We start from the raw sequence: 17,808 nt of genomic DNA, 5'->3' as shown, positions 1-17,808 counted from the left end.
AAATAATTAAAACAAGCAAGGTAAGTTTTCTTGGAAGAAAATGAATTGGAGGATGTGATAGCAACTTCCTATCACAGATAAGGTGGCCAAGAAAGTCACTGCCAAGTAAGTGACATGAAACCAAGACCTAATTAATTGACCCACAGTCAGAAACACAAAGTGCTGAGGGAAACAGCCTTCCAGGTGGAAGAAGCAGTAAGTGCAAAGGCCCTGGGGTGGACATGAGTGCAGTAAGTTCCAGAAAGACAGGGATGGCCACTGTAGCCAGCTCCAGGCTGTAAGGGGTCATGGTAGGATGAGGGTTGAAGGATTACATGGGGGCCAGAGAGCACAGGGTCCCGCGGGAAAGAGTCTAGATATTCATCTCTGTGCAGTAAGAAGCAACTGGTGGGGCGGTAAGCAGCAGGGACATGATGCAATTTCTGTTTTATCAAGGTGGCTGTGGCTCGACACCAGGGGACAGTCCATCTTAGGAAGGGCATATATGCCTGAAGGCTTTGCAAAGCTATTGTAAGCAAGGCAGACTTGAGACTCTCCTACCTCCCTCTCTCATTCGTTCAGCCCACAAACATTTATTGTACGGTTTCTCTACGCCAGGCTGGGCGCTGAGGATACGAAAATAAGCAAAAAAGATACGGAACTTATTGCCCATATTGTGCTTCTCCTGGAGGGTAACCAGGACAAAAGCCACCCGGACAGCAGACACAGCAAGTGCAAAGGCCCTGCGGTGGCTGGAGCATCCCAGGAAAAGACCGGAAAGGAGGTCGTGTGACTGAGAGTGAGGAGGAGGCTCGGCCTTCCACACCTTAAGTTATTTGTCTCCCTGGCCTCCTCTTTTAACCTTCTACCCCCCTTTTCATTTTATTTCTGCAACTCTGGCCTCGGCTCTGTTTCTCAGACACGGAAGGCACCAGCCCTCTGTCTCAACCCTTTGTATCTGCTGTTCCCTCTGCAGGAACATTCTTTCCCCGGACTTCTCACAACTGTCGTCTTCCCTTCACCCAGGTCTCTGTCCACGTGTCACATAATCAGTGAGACCTTCCCAACCACTGAGTATAAAGTAGCACTTTCATCTTCATCACCCTCTATCCCCTTGTGTTTGTCACCCCCTGATACGTACATCAATCTGTTTATTATCAACTCTCTGCCAGAAGCAAGGACAGCACCTAGGAAGTGTTTGACACATATTAGGTGCTCAATAAATACCTGTTGCATGAATGTGTCTTTTTTTAATATTTATGTGGTTGCGCTGGGTCTTAGTTGTGGCATGGGAGGTCCTTAGTTGTGGCATGTAAACTCGTAGTTTCAGCATGCATGTGGGATCCAGTTCCCTGACCAGGGATCAAACCCGGGCCCCCTGCATCGGGAGCACAGAGTCTTAACCACTGGACCATCAGGGAAGTCCTGAGTACGTCTTTATGTGTGGGTTTTCATCAGGGCTATTACAGTCGAAGGTCTGCAGGAAAGCAGTGTCTGAGGCATCTGGGACCCATTTCCTCTGAATATCACCATATCTGGTCCTACTTTTCTGGCTGTTCAAGTGCAAAGTTACTAGGCGGCCCCCCTGATAGAGCAAAAAAGGACACTGAAAAAATATTAACATATCGATGTGCTGGTGCCCTCCTGCTTTATGTAACCCATTACAGACCTTAAGGCTGTAAGGTCACGCTGTCTTTTGCTAAATTGAATTATCAGTATGAAGACATGTGGCCCATCAGTGATATTTGGAAACAAAAAAGCCAACACATGGACGTGATCAGTGGAGTAATTATCAGCTCAGACAGGCGCGTAACGCATGTTGGCCCAACTCCAGAGCTGTGTGACACCACATCAACGTAAAATGCACGCTCTTCATTTACCAAATGGCAGGTCCTCTCTGCCCCCATCACTCTGAGAACTTGGAAGAAAATGGTGTCAGGTACAAGGTATAGCACAATTTAGTTGACGACTGTGACCACCAGATGTTCAAAGGACAGGACGCCGTGGTCGCCTTCAGAGCTTCACACTTTAACCCCAATGAATTCTTCCTGCCTTTCACGTCATCTGATAACTGAATGAAGCCGCTTCCTGAGGATTAGCAGGGTGGTCCCCAGCATGAGGACGGAGGTTCTCCTGCACCAAGGATCCCATGCTCACGGTGCACTCCGTCTCCAACACGAGGGGGTTCCCTGACCCCCAGTCCAAAGCCCTAATGATCTACATCACAGGCAATGGCTCCATCCCTCACCCAAATACACTCCGAGCCCTTGGCATCATCCTTGGCCCTTCCCTATCATACCCCACGGCCAATCCGTCAGCAAATCCTGTTGATTTCACCTTGAAAATACACGCAAACCTGACCGCTTCCGTCTCCCCTCTACCTTGGGGGAAGCACCCCCATCCCGTGTCTAGAGAAACCCTCCTAATCCACCCCCTGGCTTCCACCTCTGTTCCTCACCTTCTTCTCTCGGTGCGGCCACTGCAGTGACCCTCGACAAATGAAAAGCAGATGCAGTCCATCAGCTCTCCAGCACCCCGCCCCAGGAGCATCGATCCCCTCCCCGCGTGTATCCACTGTCTTGGTAAGGGGACGTCACATCTGTTCCTGCATCTCTTGAAACCAGGCCGGCCTGAAAGCTGCTTTGGCCGATGGTGGGGAGGTGGGGAGGGACTTGCCGGACCTCACGAGTCCTCCCGCGCACCACTCTCCTTCATGGCCTGTTATGCCACTATTAGAAGCCTCAGTTAGCCTGCTGGGGGCTGGAACAGCAGGAAACAAAGCCAGTCACCCTGACCCAAACCATCCGGCGTCAGCCAATAGCCGGCCAACTGCGTGTTCAGCCAAGTCCAGCCAAGACGACAGCACGGTGCAGCCAAGCCACAGCCTCGGGAACGGTACGAGTCGTGCTTGTTTTGAGCCACGGGCTTTGGGCTGGTTTCTTATGCAGCAGGTTTGTGACGAAGGTGTCTGACGACACTTAGAGCAAATTCCAAAACCCTTGGATTTCTACTTGGGCTCATAAGACTGCCGGACCTCACCCCAATCTCAGCTCCATGTGCACCCCCCGCCCCTCGTTCCCGGTTCACCAGCCACCTGGCTGATACTCGGACACGTCACAAATCTGCCCACATCAGCTCCTTGCGCTTCCCACCTGCCTGGTGCTCCTCCCTTGAAAGTGGACAAGCCTCCTTCACCCGCTCCACTGAGAGGCACTCACTCTGCTCAGTTGATGTGTCTGAGGGAAGCCCCCTCCCAACCATTCTTTTATTAAAGTGTACTTGATTTACAAGGTTGTGTTAATTTCTGCTGTACAGCACCGTGATTCAGTTATACATATATAGACCTTCTTTTTCATATTCTTTCCCATTATGGTTTATCAGAAGATATTAAATATCGTTTCCTGTGCTGTAGAGTAGGACCTTGTTGTTTCCAGCTCCTTTTTAAAAGGGTCACTACATCACTTCCCACGGCCTCGCCCTAATTTACTGTCCTTCAAAGCACTTATCACTGCCTGCCATCATGTTACAAATGCATGTCTTTTCCTGCATGGATTCTTCTCATGACTCTGTTTTGCTAATTACAACATTCCTGCTGCCGGGATCGGGGCCTGGTACACAGGCAGTACTCAATCAACATGTATGAACGAATGAATGGATGGATGGCCATGGAGTAAACACGTGTGGGCCAGGGACACCACTGTTTGTCCTGACGGTGCAGAGCCCTGCTGAGATGCACGGGTACATCCCTTTCTCTTGGTAAGGACGCTGGGTGTGGGGTGATTCCCAACCAGATGAGGTGGACAGGCAAAGGGGAGCCTTCTTATCCCACCTTTGTTCAAACTCTGATGTTTTCCATCTCTTGGTATTTTTAATTCTGTAGAACAGGAATGGGTCCAGGAATGTTACTTTTCCTATTCTTCAATTCCCACCACGAAGAACTCTTCTTGGGTTCTTCCTAGGTGTGGGAAATCTGGCTTTAATGATTCCTCCCAATTTTCCTTGCTAATAGCTCAGGAAAATGGCCTTTAGGTCTTCTTCCCCAAAGCAACCCCCGAAGAAAGACACATGGGAAGATTGCTCTTCGGCAGCTGTGAAGATGCTGCTGAAGACATCTTCTACTACATTGTTCTGCAGCTTCCTTAAGATATCATTCCAAGTAAGAAAATCACGTTTAGTCCTCCATGCTCCGTTTTCCTGGGGAAACAGTAGGTTCCCCTCTCTTAGGGAGTGAGAATTACGTAATTGCCTATAGTTCCTTTTATATCCAGGCTGCATGGAAACACAGGCCAAATTAGAACCTTAGAGTAACTGTGTCTAACCTCCAGGCTGGCATATTTGAATTCTCCTTTCTCTTTATCTGAATTTTTCACTTCCATTCATATCATTTGAGCATGTTCTATTACATGTGACGGTTTTGGTGATTTGACGATATTCTTGGAAAGAAGCATGATAAAAACATATCAATAGATAATGAATGCATCAATTACTATTTTTAGAAGTATAAAAATCAGGACGAATTCACATCAGGTTAACTATTATTAGTTTGGTTCGTGCAGGGGGTATTATTCTCATTGGATTGTCTTGGAAAACAGCCCCAAATCCTGTCTTCTCTGTTTTACGAATAGTTTCTGTGTTTTGAAGGAAAACAGACATTCCCTTCACAGTCTGGTAAACACCAGTGACAGTGTGATGCCGTGGGCCACTCACCAGTCCCTACCCCAAACTAGCAGATCAGCATTTCTGCTTCTCCCAGATGAGGGTCAGGGTCAGCCAGCTGGTCCAGGCTCGGTGGCAGATACGTTGAGATTGGAATCCTGCACACCCAACCTCCCCCTCACATGGCCCCCGAGCCTGGGCAAGTTCTCTTTGGTTCTCAGCAAATCAGGTTACACTGGTTTGGGGATCAAATTCCGTTCAAATCAATGACAACTAGAGACCATACATCACACTCCGGGAGTTCTGGGGATGTCCAGGCAACTTCTGCAAATGCAAGGTCATCATTTTGCCCAAGTTTACAGAAACGACAGGATTTTCTAAGCCAAGTCAGCTGCATCTCCGCCCAGCATGGCAATCACCTCCTCCCTTCCCCATCGCCCACTGATGGGCTTTGCTGCTCAAGAAAAATAAGAAAGGCTAAGGTGGGGTGGGGAGGGATGGACTGGGAGTTTGGGGTTAGCAGATGCAAACGATTATACTTGGAATGGATAAACAACAAGGTCCTACTGTAGAGCACAGGGAACTATATTCAATCTCCTGTGAAAAACCATCATGGAAAAGAATATGAAAAAGAATATATACGTGTATCACTGAATCACTTTGCTGTATAGTAGAAATTAACACAGCATTGTAAATCAACTGTACCTCAATAAAATAAATTTAAAATAAAATTAAAAAATAAAATACCACCACCAAATTGCAAAACAAAAAGAAGAGAGAAAAAAGAAGGTTGATTTTGAATAGCCCTTTTATTATCATGACCAAAAGATCAGAAGAAGAACATGGAAATCACTGTGCTTTCAATCGGTCCAAATTGAGGCAATGCTTATAAAACATGCAGTTACCCCGCTTGAGGGGGGCTCTGTGAAAGCAGCAAAGTTTGCAGGCTCTGTCCAGGAGCCCAGGGATTTCAGCAACTGCAGTGGAACCATCACCTCCCCGACCTCTTCCCTGCTCGCTCTCAGCCCCAAAGGCTCTCGGTGCTGGGTGTGGGAAAGGGCAGATCACATAGGGTTTTGCACATTTTCAAGACATGCACTTTCTTTCAACTGCCATGGAATCAACCCCTTGCAGAGGACGTGCCTCTCCTAATCTCTGGGTCTTTTTTCTCTCCCTTGTTGCACAGAGCAAAAATCTTTTGAGAAAGAGCTCCGTTTGCTCCCAACAAGGCCCTTGCCCCAGGCCAGCCTGGGTGGGCGCATCCGGCGTTGCAGCCCTCCTGCAGGGGCCCCATCATCTAGTCACTCACTGAAATGGGACTGAGAAGAACTTTATGGAGAAGGTGCTCAGGGCCTGGCTTTGCTCCAGGATCAGAGCCAGGAAAGGGGCGGGGCAATGGGGGAGGATGACGTCAGGGCGGGAGGGGAGGACAGGGGTCCCGAGAGGCGAGGGCAGCCGCACGCTGCAGGGCTGTGACCAGGGAGGGCGCCAGGCTTTGGGTAAGGGAGCTGGGCTGGCGGGTCCTGTGGATGGTTTGCGGATGGTGCCAGGACCTGACTTCGATTTGGACGGTACTGCTCTGGCCACCCCGTGAAGAACAGGCTAGAACAGCACAATGGGGGGTGGTGACCAAGAGAAGGCGAGGGCCAGAACACCGGCCCTGTGACGCTGTCCCTTGTCCCTTCGGGGCCCTCACAGCCTCCAACCTCTCCCGCTCTTGCTGCTTTCCTGGTGACAAAGATGACCGTGTACCCTGATGGCTGTTCACAGCCTGCCCATCAGCTACCCAATTCCACTCTTAGAAATGGGGCCAAAGGGACAAGCCCCTCCAGAGCGCACACACTCCCCTCTGGACCACAATCCCGCTCCCCAGACCCTGGAATTCCCCCGCCAGCGCCTGCACAGGCCTCCTCCCTAGTCTGCGCCCCAGAAGGGCAGGTGACACCCCTGGGGTGTACCCCCTGGCCAGGGTGGGCAGCCGAGGAGAGGGCTGTTTGCAGGGCGCCATGGACGTGAACTCGGGGTGTCTCCACGTGCGCAAGGCCCTGGTGATGAGGCTCAAACCCCAGGTCAGAAGGAAGGATGGCGGCCCCACGAGGCCAGTGAGAATGCGCGGCCTTCCACCCACTCCAGGGAGCAGGAAAGCCTGGCCTGGAGCCCGGCAGGCAGGCAGGAGACAAAGACGGGAATTTCACGCCCTGAAATTATAAACGGGGCCTCCTCTACCCACAGGTGGCATCAGTGCTATTGGTCACCTCCTTCAAATACTCTAGGGTAGGGCAGGCTGAATAATGTTCCCCAAAGATGTCCACCTCCCAGTCCCTGGGGCCTGTGACTATGTCACCTTACACGACAAAGGGACCCTGCAGATGTGATTAAGGACGCTGAGATGTGGAAATCATCCAAGTGGACACAGTGTAATCACAGGGTCCTTATACGATGGAGGCAGGAGGTCAGAGAGGAGAGAAGATGCTAATTGCTGGCTCTGCAGTTAGCATCTTCTAATAACAGGGAGGGGCTGGGAGCAGCCGCCAGAAGGTGGGGAAGGCAGGGAAGGGTCTCCCAAACCCTTCTGAAAGGCAGGCAGCTCTGCTGACACCTTGATTTTAGCCCCGTGTGACTCATTTTGGATCTGACCTCCTGAACTGTAAGAGAATATATTTGTTTTATTTCACGTTGGGACAATTTGTTACAGCAACAATAACAAACTAAGTCACAGAGCTTCTCACCCTCGGTGCCAATGACAGTTTGGGCCACTTATTTCTTTGCCGTGGAGGCGGTCCTGTGCATCGTAGGTCCTGTGCAACACCCCCGGCCTCTGCCCACGTGATGCTAACAGCCCGCTCCCCGGTCCCAGCCATCAAAAAGGTCTCCAGATTGTCAAGTATCTCCTGGGGGCATAGTCACGTACACTGTCCTTCATGCTGACTTTACTCCAATAGACCCTCAGCAAAGCCCCCGGGTGCTCCTGGATTCCCAGCCCATCCGCCACTGAATTCACCAAACCCTGACTTTCACCAAACCCAAGCTTTACAGGTAGAGAGTTGAATGAAGCACGGTTTATGCCTCAGAGAACTTGCAGTCAGTGGTCGAGGCAGCTGCTGAAATGAATAATTACATGGTGGTATCTCATTCCTTTACGGCTATGTTCTAAACTCAGAGCAAATGAAAAAGCAGCATGGTCAGGGTTAGCCTTGGCCTTTCCTCCAGAGAGTGTGAGGTGGACACACGGGGGTGTCTTACATGCCACCAGCACTGGGTACACATCTGCCACCTCCTGAGAGCCCCACGAGGGGCGTGGTTCCCCTTCAGGGCCAGCAGTGAGAGAACAGGGCATCTTCCCTCTTAAATTGAGACGAAATTCACATACCATAACATTCACCCCTTTAAAGTGTACATTTCAGAGGTGTTGGTACACTCACAAGGTTGTATAATCATCACACTCATTCCAGAACTTTTTCATCACCCCCAGAAGAAACCCCATATCCACTTCCCACCTCACCAACTAGTCCCAGCCAACCACTGATCTGTGTCCCCTCAGAGTTCTAGAAGTTTCCCCCCAAATAAGCTATAGATGCAGTTAAAATCACTTCCTGATGCAGGAGGGTGGGTGGGTGCAGCATAGCTCTGTTCCATGCATGTGAAAAACAAAGGCTTAACCTAGGCACTAGATTGTAGGACTGCAGGTGATGATTATTTTATTCTTTTATGTTTAAATTTTTTTCCCACTATGAGAATCCAATAAATTTTTAACACTCAAAAAAAAAAAAGCCAAAGAATTCATTCAGCTTAACTCAGTAACATCAATAGCAAATCAACCCACCCATTAAATATTGAAGGAGATCCCAGCTCATCACGAATGCATGAAGCTATCTAATTACCTGCACCCTGATAAAGCAATTTTCTGACTTAGCTATTCTCTTTATGACAAAGGTCGTTAACCATCTGAAGAACAGCTTAAAATTCATGAAGTTTGAAAAACCAAAGGTAGACACCTCTGGTCTTCAACATAAGCCCAATTTCCATTCCGGAGCGCTGCCTACCATCTCTTGCTCAGCAGTGATTAACATTCTAAGAAATGGAAATGCGTAATAGGTTTTACAGGATCGCTTCCAGAAACATTCAAATTTTGTTATTTATTGCTTTGTATACCACAGAAAGGGTAAAAGCAGCGCCAAGAGCCCTGAATTTTGATGATTCTGAAACTCAAAAGGAGTTTCAACCACATTCTGCCTTGGAATTCCGCAGTCCCTCCTTCCGCACGCTCACCCTCAGGAAAGCAGAAGTGAAGCCCATCCTACCTTTAGGACCTGTTCTAGGTTCTCCAGCTTGGCTTGGAGCTGGTGTTTCTCCTTCACGGCCAAATCGCGTTCTCTGGTCACTATGGTGAGCGTGTGTTTAAGCCGAGCATACTCTGCTTTCACCTACAAGTAGCAAGGATGGAGAGAAGGGGCTGTTTACATCATGCATAGGAGCTGCGGTGGGTATTTGTCCCCAGCTGTCATCTGTCACCTCCCCTTTTTGGAGACTCTTCCCCTCCGTCATCTTCAGTCATGGACTTCATGGGGGGTCCACTCCTGCTGGGGTGAATACGTGTGACCAAAGGCTGGCCAGTCAGCACACAGCCTCCCTCTTCATCCCGCCCATCCTCGCCACGGCCACAGTGATTGGCTCAGGACTGGGAATGTGACCCAGGTCTGGCCAATCAGTGTAATCCCATGCCCTGGATATGGTGATTGGTTGGGGCAGGGCACAGGACCCAGTCGCATCCGCGGAGAATGAGATATTGGCCTCGTGTAGGAATCTGGGAAGAGACTCTCTCTTTTGCCCTCTGGACTTGGAAAGTTGAGGACAAAGGCTGGAGCTACAGTGCCATGTGCCATCATGAGGGAAGAACTCATCTGAGAAGAGAGCCAAGAGATGCAGAGGGAGAAGCAGGGTCCTGATGACATCATTTGAGCACCTAGATCAAGCTGTGCCTGAAGCTAATGTTTTCCTTTCCTGTTACTTGGGCCAATAGATTCCCTTCGTTTGCTTGTACCAATTTGAATTGTCTCCTGTCCCTTTGAACTGAAAGTCCTAACAGACAAAATGTTACCCAAATTGTCGAGCCATACTACTTTCTGTTGTCTAAAATTTTCACCCCAGTCTTAAAAGTGGACAAAAGTGTCAACAAGGCTCCGCATGGATTAGAATGATGGGTGTTCCAATAACCTCAGACATCATGTCCATCCTAAGCCCACAACCCCCAGGACCACGTTTAGAACTTATCTGGGAGGCTCCACTAATTCTCAATCTCTCCTCTAGCTTCTTTGAAACAGATAAGGGCAGCCATTGATGAGAGAAGTTATCTGATTTATTTTCCTTTATTTTTCCTTGTGCAGCATATTTTAACGCAGCCACAGGATTTTAATTTCTTTCCCTCCTCCCCAAACATTACAACATGAATTATGTCTTCAATAACAGACTGTCACAAAGTCATGGTTTTTTTTAGCTGCAAAAGCCCTGTTTCAATCGCTTTAGGTACAGAGTGTTCGTTTAACCTTACAATTTCTGTGGCATAGAAAGAAAGGAAGGCACCCACTTGGCATACCTAAATGGAACAGGGTTACATGGAAGCTGTTATTAAGAGGTCGTAGAGAGATCTGATTCACAGAGGTATTTTCACGCCATTTTGCTACAGCATGATGTATCAGGCAATGAATGTGGGGAAAAATTCAAATGCTCCCTTGTGAAAATGTCATGACCTATAGGAATTAAGCAGTACCCACATTTGAACCTCAACACCGGGTTTGCTGACAAGCCATCATTTCTCATGTTCTGGCTAATCAAGGAAACTAGACTTGGGACTAGTGTTCGAATATCCCAAGTCCAGTCTCATACAGTAGCCAGCATAAGCTCTCCGGAATAAAAATCAGATCTTGCTGCTTCCTGATTGAAACCTCCCGGAGCTGCCATGGAAATCAGAATAAAATCCAAACTCCTGATGTGGCCCCAAAGTCCTGTAGCATCTTGCCCACCCACCTCTCTGATCTGACCCGCAACCATTCACCATGCTCAGCCACCCTGGCCTCTTTTTGTCCCTTGAACAAACCAAGCTTATTCCCGCCCCAGGGCCTTTGCACGGGCTCTTCCCATTGTGGCACATCCCTACCCAGCTCCCACTCCACCCCCCCGTCTCTGCCAGTCTGGCTCCTTCTCATCAATTACGTCACTCCTCAGACAAGCCCTTGGGTACCAAAATCCTCCCCACCTGTCTGCCTCCTTTCCCCTCACTGCTTTTCCCTGCTTTATTTTCCATAGTTTATCACTATGTGATCACTATGTGAAATTATCCTGTGAGCTGTTTACGTTTGTCTTGGGGTTTCTCCTCATTAGAATGTAAGCTCCGATGGGAAAGGAGTTTTCTTTTGTGACCCGATTCCCTGTTGTCAGAGAGGAGAGGCAGAATGAACAGCCAAAGTCCACGTAAGTCAGGTGTTTCCAAGAAACTCAGATTCACGCGTTGTGGGGAAGTCGCCGACTAGGGTTTCAGGCTCCGTTTGCTGACCTCATTTATTTCCGTACATTTAGTTTTTATCCAGTCCCTTATAAGAGCACCGGGCAGTCAGGAATCACCCTCCCAAGGGCACTGACCAGGCCTTTGGCCAAGAATAGCCAATCCCCAACCTGCAGACAGACCACAACCCAGATGTGAATCTGGTAACTGACTGGCAGGCACCAGACCTGCTCTCCCACAGGGATGTTGCCAGCGGTGGTCAGGACAGACGTTAGAGGGTCAGGCCCACCCACAAATCCCGCTTACCCCACAGGGAGCTGAAATGCTGTGCTTTTGTTGTGGGAAATACTGTGTTCATTGTATATAGTAACTTAACAGAAAGCAATACTGTTGGGGGAAGGAAACAAGCTTTATTTGTCTTGAAGACAATGCTTTAAAGGATAGCAGCTGTGGACGAGGAAGAATCTGCCGAGGACTTCTGGGCAACTAAAAGGCTCCAGAAGTCGTTGGCATTTGCACTTTAATCCATCTAATACACTTCATCTCATGCCAAGATTGTGGTTTTGCATTTCTTTGACTTAAATTTTTCCACTGTGTCCCCGTTATGTTTATCGGAATGATTAAGGTCACTTCCCTGGTTTGCAACAATGGAAAGAAAGTCTGCTGGCAAGGAGACAAAAGGATTGATGTGGGGAGACTGAGGTAGGCTGAATAAAGACCCCACAAGGATGTCCGCAGCCTAATCCTGGAGCCTGTGAATGTTACCTTATATGGCAAAAATGACTTGGAAGCGGTGATTAAGATAAGGATCTTGAGATGGGGAGATTGTCCTGGATTATCCTGGTGGGTCCAGTGCAGTAATGACAAGGGTCCTGATGAGAGGAAGGTGGAGAATCGGGTCAGAAAAGAGAGATTTTAAAGGTGCTACACTGCCGGATTTGGACAGGGAGGAATGCGTGCGCCCTTAGGAGCTGGAAAAGGTGAGAACACAGTTCTCTCCTGGAGCCTCCAGAAGGAATGAGCCCTGCCGACACCCTGATTCTAGGACTTCTGACACTGACCAGTCTGGTTCCAGTGACTCCACAATTAAGAAAGGAAAAGATAAAGAAAGTGTTGGAAACATGAGGTTAAATTGGTCTTGGAAATCTCAAAGACTGATCTCTCACATGAAAAAGTACCTGTTTGTGAAAATCTCTGCTCTTTCCCAAGAAATGAAAATTCTCCACTGTCACTGGTCACGTCACCCTCCAGCTCAGCTCCCTTAACTCGCCCACACCCACCTAAATGGCCCTTAGTTACGCTCCCCATTGCTTTTCGAGGTGTGTCATCTCTTTCCGGCAGGGACCCAGACTGACATGCCGTGTGACCCGATTCTCCGTGACAGGCCAGCGGGAATCTCTGGGGGACAATGACCCCACATGAACACGATGCTTTATAAGAAAGGCTGGGCTGCTCCCGCTGCAGCGAGGATGGGACCCTCAGCCATGTTGCGGTGACCACAAGAGCCGCGTTCCCCACGGGACGGCGCTGCAGGGGCGCAGGAGCCTGTGTCCCCGCCGTCTCCAGCAGGTGCCTCTGCCCTGGGCTCTGGAACTTCTGGTCGCATGAGAACAAGAATGCCCCCTGGGTGTTTACGTCACCCGGCCTGGGTCCCTGCTACCTGCAGCTGATTCTCGCAGAGAAGGCGGGGCCTCTCTGGTTTGGTAACAGCCAATCCTGTCTGGAAACAGGACCGAGGCTCCAAACCAAAAACACTCTAAGTGTCGGCTCAATGGGCTGCGTGCAGCGCTGGAGTCTCAGGACCTCACGCCACTGCCCAGCCGGCCTTTCCAGCCCTGCCCGTCCCAGGAGCCTTGGAAGACAGGCCCATCGGCTCACAAGTCCCTGGTCCCCGGCGGCCCAGTGTCCGGAGCTCAAAGCTGGTCACTTTCATGACCAGAGAACCCCAGAGAGCCAAACCTATGTCCTGGCACCTGGACTAGAACATTCTCCTGGGAACGCAGCCAGGTTCTCTACTAAAGGAGAAAGAAGTCTCGGACTAGCAGAAAGGATGGGAAGAGATTTTCACTTAGACCTATAAACTCCCCTCCTCCACAAAAAAGAAAAAAAAGTTCTCAGATGTTCAAACTTCAAAGCCCAGACAAGTCCTCCTAAGGTGGAAAGCTAAGAACAGTGGACCCGTACAAGATTTTTTTTTTTAATAAAGGAAAAATAGATAATGATACTCAGGTGTGCCTGCTGGGCTTTTCCAGCCAAAGGCATGTGGCTCCACGGATCCCAAACGTCCACGTGTGGCATCCGACAGATGCCCAGTTTTCTCAGTAACACGACGAAGAAGAGGGAGAACCAGCTAGGGAGCAGCATGACCACTGTCCACACTAGTCACCTGTAACCGAACCCGGAATTCCAGCCAACCTCAGATTTCTGGCCAGCAGGTAAAAAGAGTTCACAGGTCATAGGTTCACAGGTCATGAACGTAACACCCCACTCAGTACCTGGCTTCAGAACATGGGTACCACCGTGTCCTGCTTGCTGCCCAGGACCTCCCACCGCACACAGACACAGCAGCACATTCCTGACGCAGGCACCGGATCTGGCCTCTTGACTCGTCTCTATATCAAAATACAGATTTCGGTGGCAGCCACAGTAGCACCAGGTGGGAAAGTAGCTTAAAACATTTGGCAACAGTTACTCAGTGAGAAAGTAGCCTGAACCTCCAGTTAGCTACCAGAACAGCTGCCCAGTTTGGGGTGGGGGGGGAGCTTAATGGGCTCCTTTGAACCCAGGCAAGGAAGAAATTTGAAATCAGTTTAAAAAAAAAAAAGTTTGGCTTGCAGGCTTCGACGGCATTGACCCCGTCCTTTGCGCTGTGTCCTGCATTCCCAGCTCATTTGTTTCCTTCCACAGGGCTGCCTGCCCAGGGGAGTTCAATGCAATATTCCAGATAGTCCAATATCCAATTTTGCACCTAAGAGGCAATCCCTTCCGGGCAGGCTTCAGGGAAGACACAGACTCTGCATCCCTTTGCCTCAATAATTAAGAGCTCTGATCATTAAATTTGCTTACTTAATCAAGGCGACTAAAACGCAGACTGCAAATCCAAGCCCGAATCAGCTGGGGGAACTGGGAATTCCCAGATGTCTTCCAGAGAACCAGGAAGGTTCCTTGTGTTTCTACAGGTCACGGGATGGCCCCCCAGTGGATCTGGTGCTGTGGTTGAATGTTTTCAGCAGCAGCACAAACCGACCTGCCCCTTGCACATCCCCAAGTTACCCTGGGACACAGATGCTGGTCCCTGAGGGCAGTCTCTTTTTTTTTTTTTTAACATCTTTATTGGAGTATAATTGCTTTACAGTGGTGTGTTAGTTTCTGCTTTATAACAAAGTGAATCAGCTGTACATATACATATATCCCCATATCTCCTCCCTCTTGGGAGTCTTTTAATGCTGAAGGGAGCTCATTTTCTGGGCCTTGAAACTTTCTTTAAAAGGCCACGGTGGGGCTTCCCTGATGGCGCAGTGGTTAGGAATCCACCTGCCAATGCAGGGGACACGGGTTCGAGCCCTGGGCCGGGAAGATCCCATATGCCGCGGAACAACTAAGCCCATGAGCCACAACTACGGGAGCCCGAGCTCTGCAAAAAGAGAAGCTACCACAATGAGAAGCCCGCACACCGCAATGAAGAGTAGCCCCTGCTCGCTGCAACTAGAGAAAGCCTGTGCACAGCAACGAAGACCCAACGCAGCCAAAAATAAATAAATAAATTTATAAAAGGCCACAGTGTGGAGGCAGCAGGGGAACAAGTTTCAAAGCTTAAAGTGAAAAAATAATGTCTGATTTGGTGAGAGTTCTATGGGAGCAGGGGTGCCCCTCAGGGTAGCTAGAGAGCCAGGTCCGGGAACCAGACGGTGGTGGTACCCACCACCTGGGTCTGCCATCACCAAGCAGGGACCACAGTCCAGGTGTAGGAACCCAGCTTAGGAGCAGACAGACGTGCACATGGAGTGATCTGAGCGAAAGAGAGAAAGCCAAAAAAAAAAAAAGGAAAAAGAGAGAGAAAGAGAGAAAGCCATCCCAGGATCAACCCTTCCTCTGGCCGGCTTGCCCAGCCCTGTCGTCAGCCCGCCTCTGATGCCGGAAGCACCACCATTTTTTTTCATCTTTGTTCCTGTTTAAATAGAGAGACTCTTGGGCTGAGAAGGTCCCTAAGCCTCATTATGGACTCACACCTCAGCATGAGTGAGTTTATCAGAGACTTTCCTGTTTGGAAGGAAAAAGGACAGAGAACACAGGGCCTGGCAGGAATAGGGGGCAAGAGGGGAACTGAAGGGAGAGTCGGGGTGTAGAAAACACACAGCTTATTTTTAATCGTGGTAAAATACTCATGACATAAAATGTAACGTCTTACCCATTTTTAAGTGTACAGCTCAGTGACGTGAAGTACAGTCACACAGCTGTGCAATCGTCACCACCAGGACTCTCATCTTCCCAAACTGAAACTGTCCCCATCGGACACTAACTCATCCCCTCCTCCAGCCCCGGCACCCACCATCCTACTTTCTGTCTCTAGGACTCTGACTGCTCTAGAGACTTTATATAAGTGGAATCCTACAGTATTTGTCCTTCTGTGACTGGCTGTTTTCACTGAGCATAATGTCCTCAGGTTCACCCCATGTTGCAGCACCATTGTCAGAATTTCCTTCCTTTAAAGGCTGAGTAATAGTCCATTGTGTGTATATACCACCTTCTGTTATCCATTCATTTGTAGATGGACACGGTGGCTTCCACATTTTGGCTGTTGTGAATAATGCTGCTAGGAACAGGGGTGGACAAATACTGCTTCTCAATCTTGCTTTTAGTTCTTTTGGGTGTATCTCCAGAAGTGGAATTGCTGGTTCATGGTGTGATTCCATTTTTAATTTGCTAAGGATCTGCCATCCTGTTCTCCGTAGTCCCTGCACCATTTTACATTCTCACCAACACTTGCTATTTTTTGAAAAGCACAACTTTTGGGGGGGGGGAGAAAAAAAAGAAAAAAGGCCAAACAGGAAGGTAGGAAAATAAGTGTGAAATCAAGAAAGCTCTAATTTTTATAGTAAACTGAAATATGCTTTTGTAAACCTGTGAAATTAGCGACTCCAAACCACCAACCAATCATTAACTAATATCTACTCTGAGCACCCACTATGTGTCCTGTTATATCAGGTGCTGGGGATACAGTGATGAATATGAAGGCAAAGACCTCTGCTACCTGGGAGGTGACATTGTTACGGTTGGGGGGGGGACAGACATACACATTAGTGAAGACCCATGTTCAACCACGTAACAAGAGACACAAGAAGACTAAAGCCAGGTGAAGCCACATGGTTAAAAGGAGGAGGAGGGAGGGACGCAGGTGGGAAGCAGGGAAGGTCTAGCTGAGGACGTGACTCTTCGGCTGACACAGGAGGAGCGAGAAGCTGACGGCCATCGGAAAAGAAGGAAGTAGAGTTCTAAGCAGGGAAGGTCATGGTCTGTCCAGGCGGGCCTGGTGGTCAGAGGGGGAAAACGAAGCTCAGGGTGGACGGAACTTCAGGAATCAAAGGTCGAGAGGCAGGCGACAAGGCTGAGCAAGATGGCAACGCCGTCTGGTTTGAATCACCAGGTCACTCTTGATCCTGCCGGAAAGTGACTGTAAGATGTCAGGAAGGGTGGTAAGCAGGCCATTTCAGCATCTGGGCCAGAGAAAATGGCGGCCTGCATTCGTGGGACACGGTGGGGCTGGGCCGTTCAGAGTGAGATGCAGGGGTGAGGAAGGGAAGAATCCTGGACTGCTCCCAGAGCCTTGGCCTGAGCAGCTGGGCGATGGCCAGTCACAGGGATGAGAAAACTAGGAGAGGCAATGGTTTGGGGATCGGACATGGGAAGTTTTGCTCTGGTCCCGATGTGACCGAACAGACGTCTAAGTAGGAATACCTAGCAGACAGCAAACGAGACATTTCCCAAGTGCTTTGTGCAGTGGCCACATGATGAAATATAAGAGGTGGGACCCAGGGCCTCGGCCACCCTCCTCTGGGTGGACTGCAGTGAGTCATCCCTCTTTGCCTTCCCCAGGTCCCTGCCTGTCAGCCCCCCTCCTGGTGGCCTGTCAATAGTGGCTGTCGGTTACCTTGTCCAGCTGCCGGGCCCTTGCGGGAAGGCCTGCATGATGGGGTCTCAGGCGATGGTCTCCTTGGGCAGCATCCTTCAGTGCATTTTCCTAGAACAAAAGGAAAGGGCATCGTGAGATGAAGCCCCAACTTCAGAGACACGTGGAACACAGTGGTGAAGGGTTCTGATGTGAAATTAGACCTGGGTTCGGTGTGGTTCTGCGAGTCACAAGACTTGTGGTATTGGACCGGTTTCTTCTCTTCTTTCCGAGCCATGAGTTTCCTACTCTACAAAACGGGAGGAATATGATACTTTACAATGACGTTACAAGAAGATGATAAAATAATATCTGTAGAGCCTGTAGTGAAGTGTCCAGAAGATCATTCACATCCGACACATGGTGTGTGACCTGCATCACACGTTTATGTCCTAAAGAGGCAACACAACTGCTCTCCAACTGGAGTTTATGTCAGGTTTGACCCGCCCCCTTTCCTCACAAACGCAGCTCCAAACACATTGCCATAATAAACAGTAGATAATTGTCT

The 17,808-nt window shown here is 49.3% G+C and overlaps 1 protein-coding gene across 1 annotated transcript in view; it reads right to left on the bottom strand.

Annotated features, from left to right (window-relative positions):
- RIMBP2 (RIMS binding protein 2) overlaps nucleotides 1-17,347 on the bottom strand; it is a 109,136-nt gene extending 91,789 nt beyond the window's left edge. Inside the window, exons 1-2 of the mRNA XM_082640018.1 lie at nucleotides 17,283-17,347; nucleotides 8,937-9,059 (exon numbers count right to left, since the gene is read on the bottom strand). The gene's annotated coding sequence lies outside the window, so the exon portion shown is untranslated. The remainder of the gene's footprint in view (nucleotides 1-8,936; nucleotides 9,060-17,282) is intronic.
- Between the last annotated feature and the right edge of the window lie 461 nt (nucleotides 17,348-17,808).

This window comes from Mesoplodon mirus, assembly GCF_964341445.2.
Source record: "Mesoplodon mirus genome assembly, chromosome: 13".
NCBI classification, from domain to species: Eukaryota; Metazoa; Chordata; class Mammalia; order Artiodactyla; family Ziphiidae; genus Mesoplodon; species Mesoplodon mirus.
This window is presented reverse-complemented; position numbering and strand designations above follow the sequence as displayed.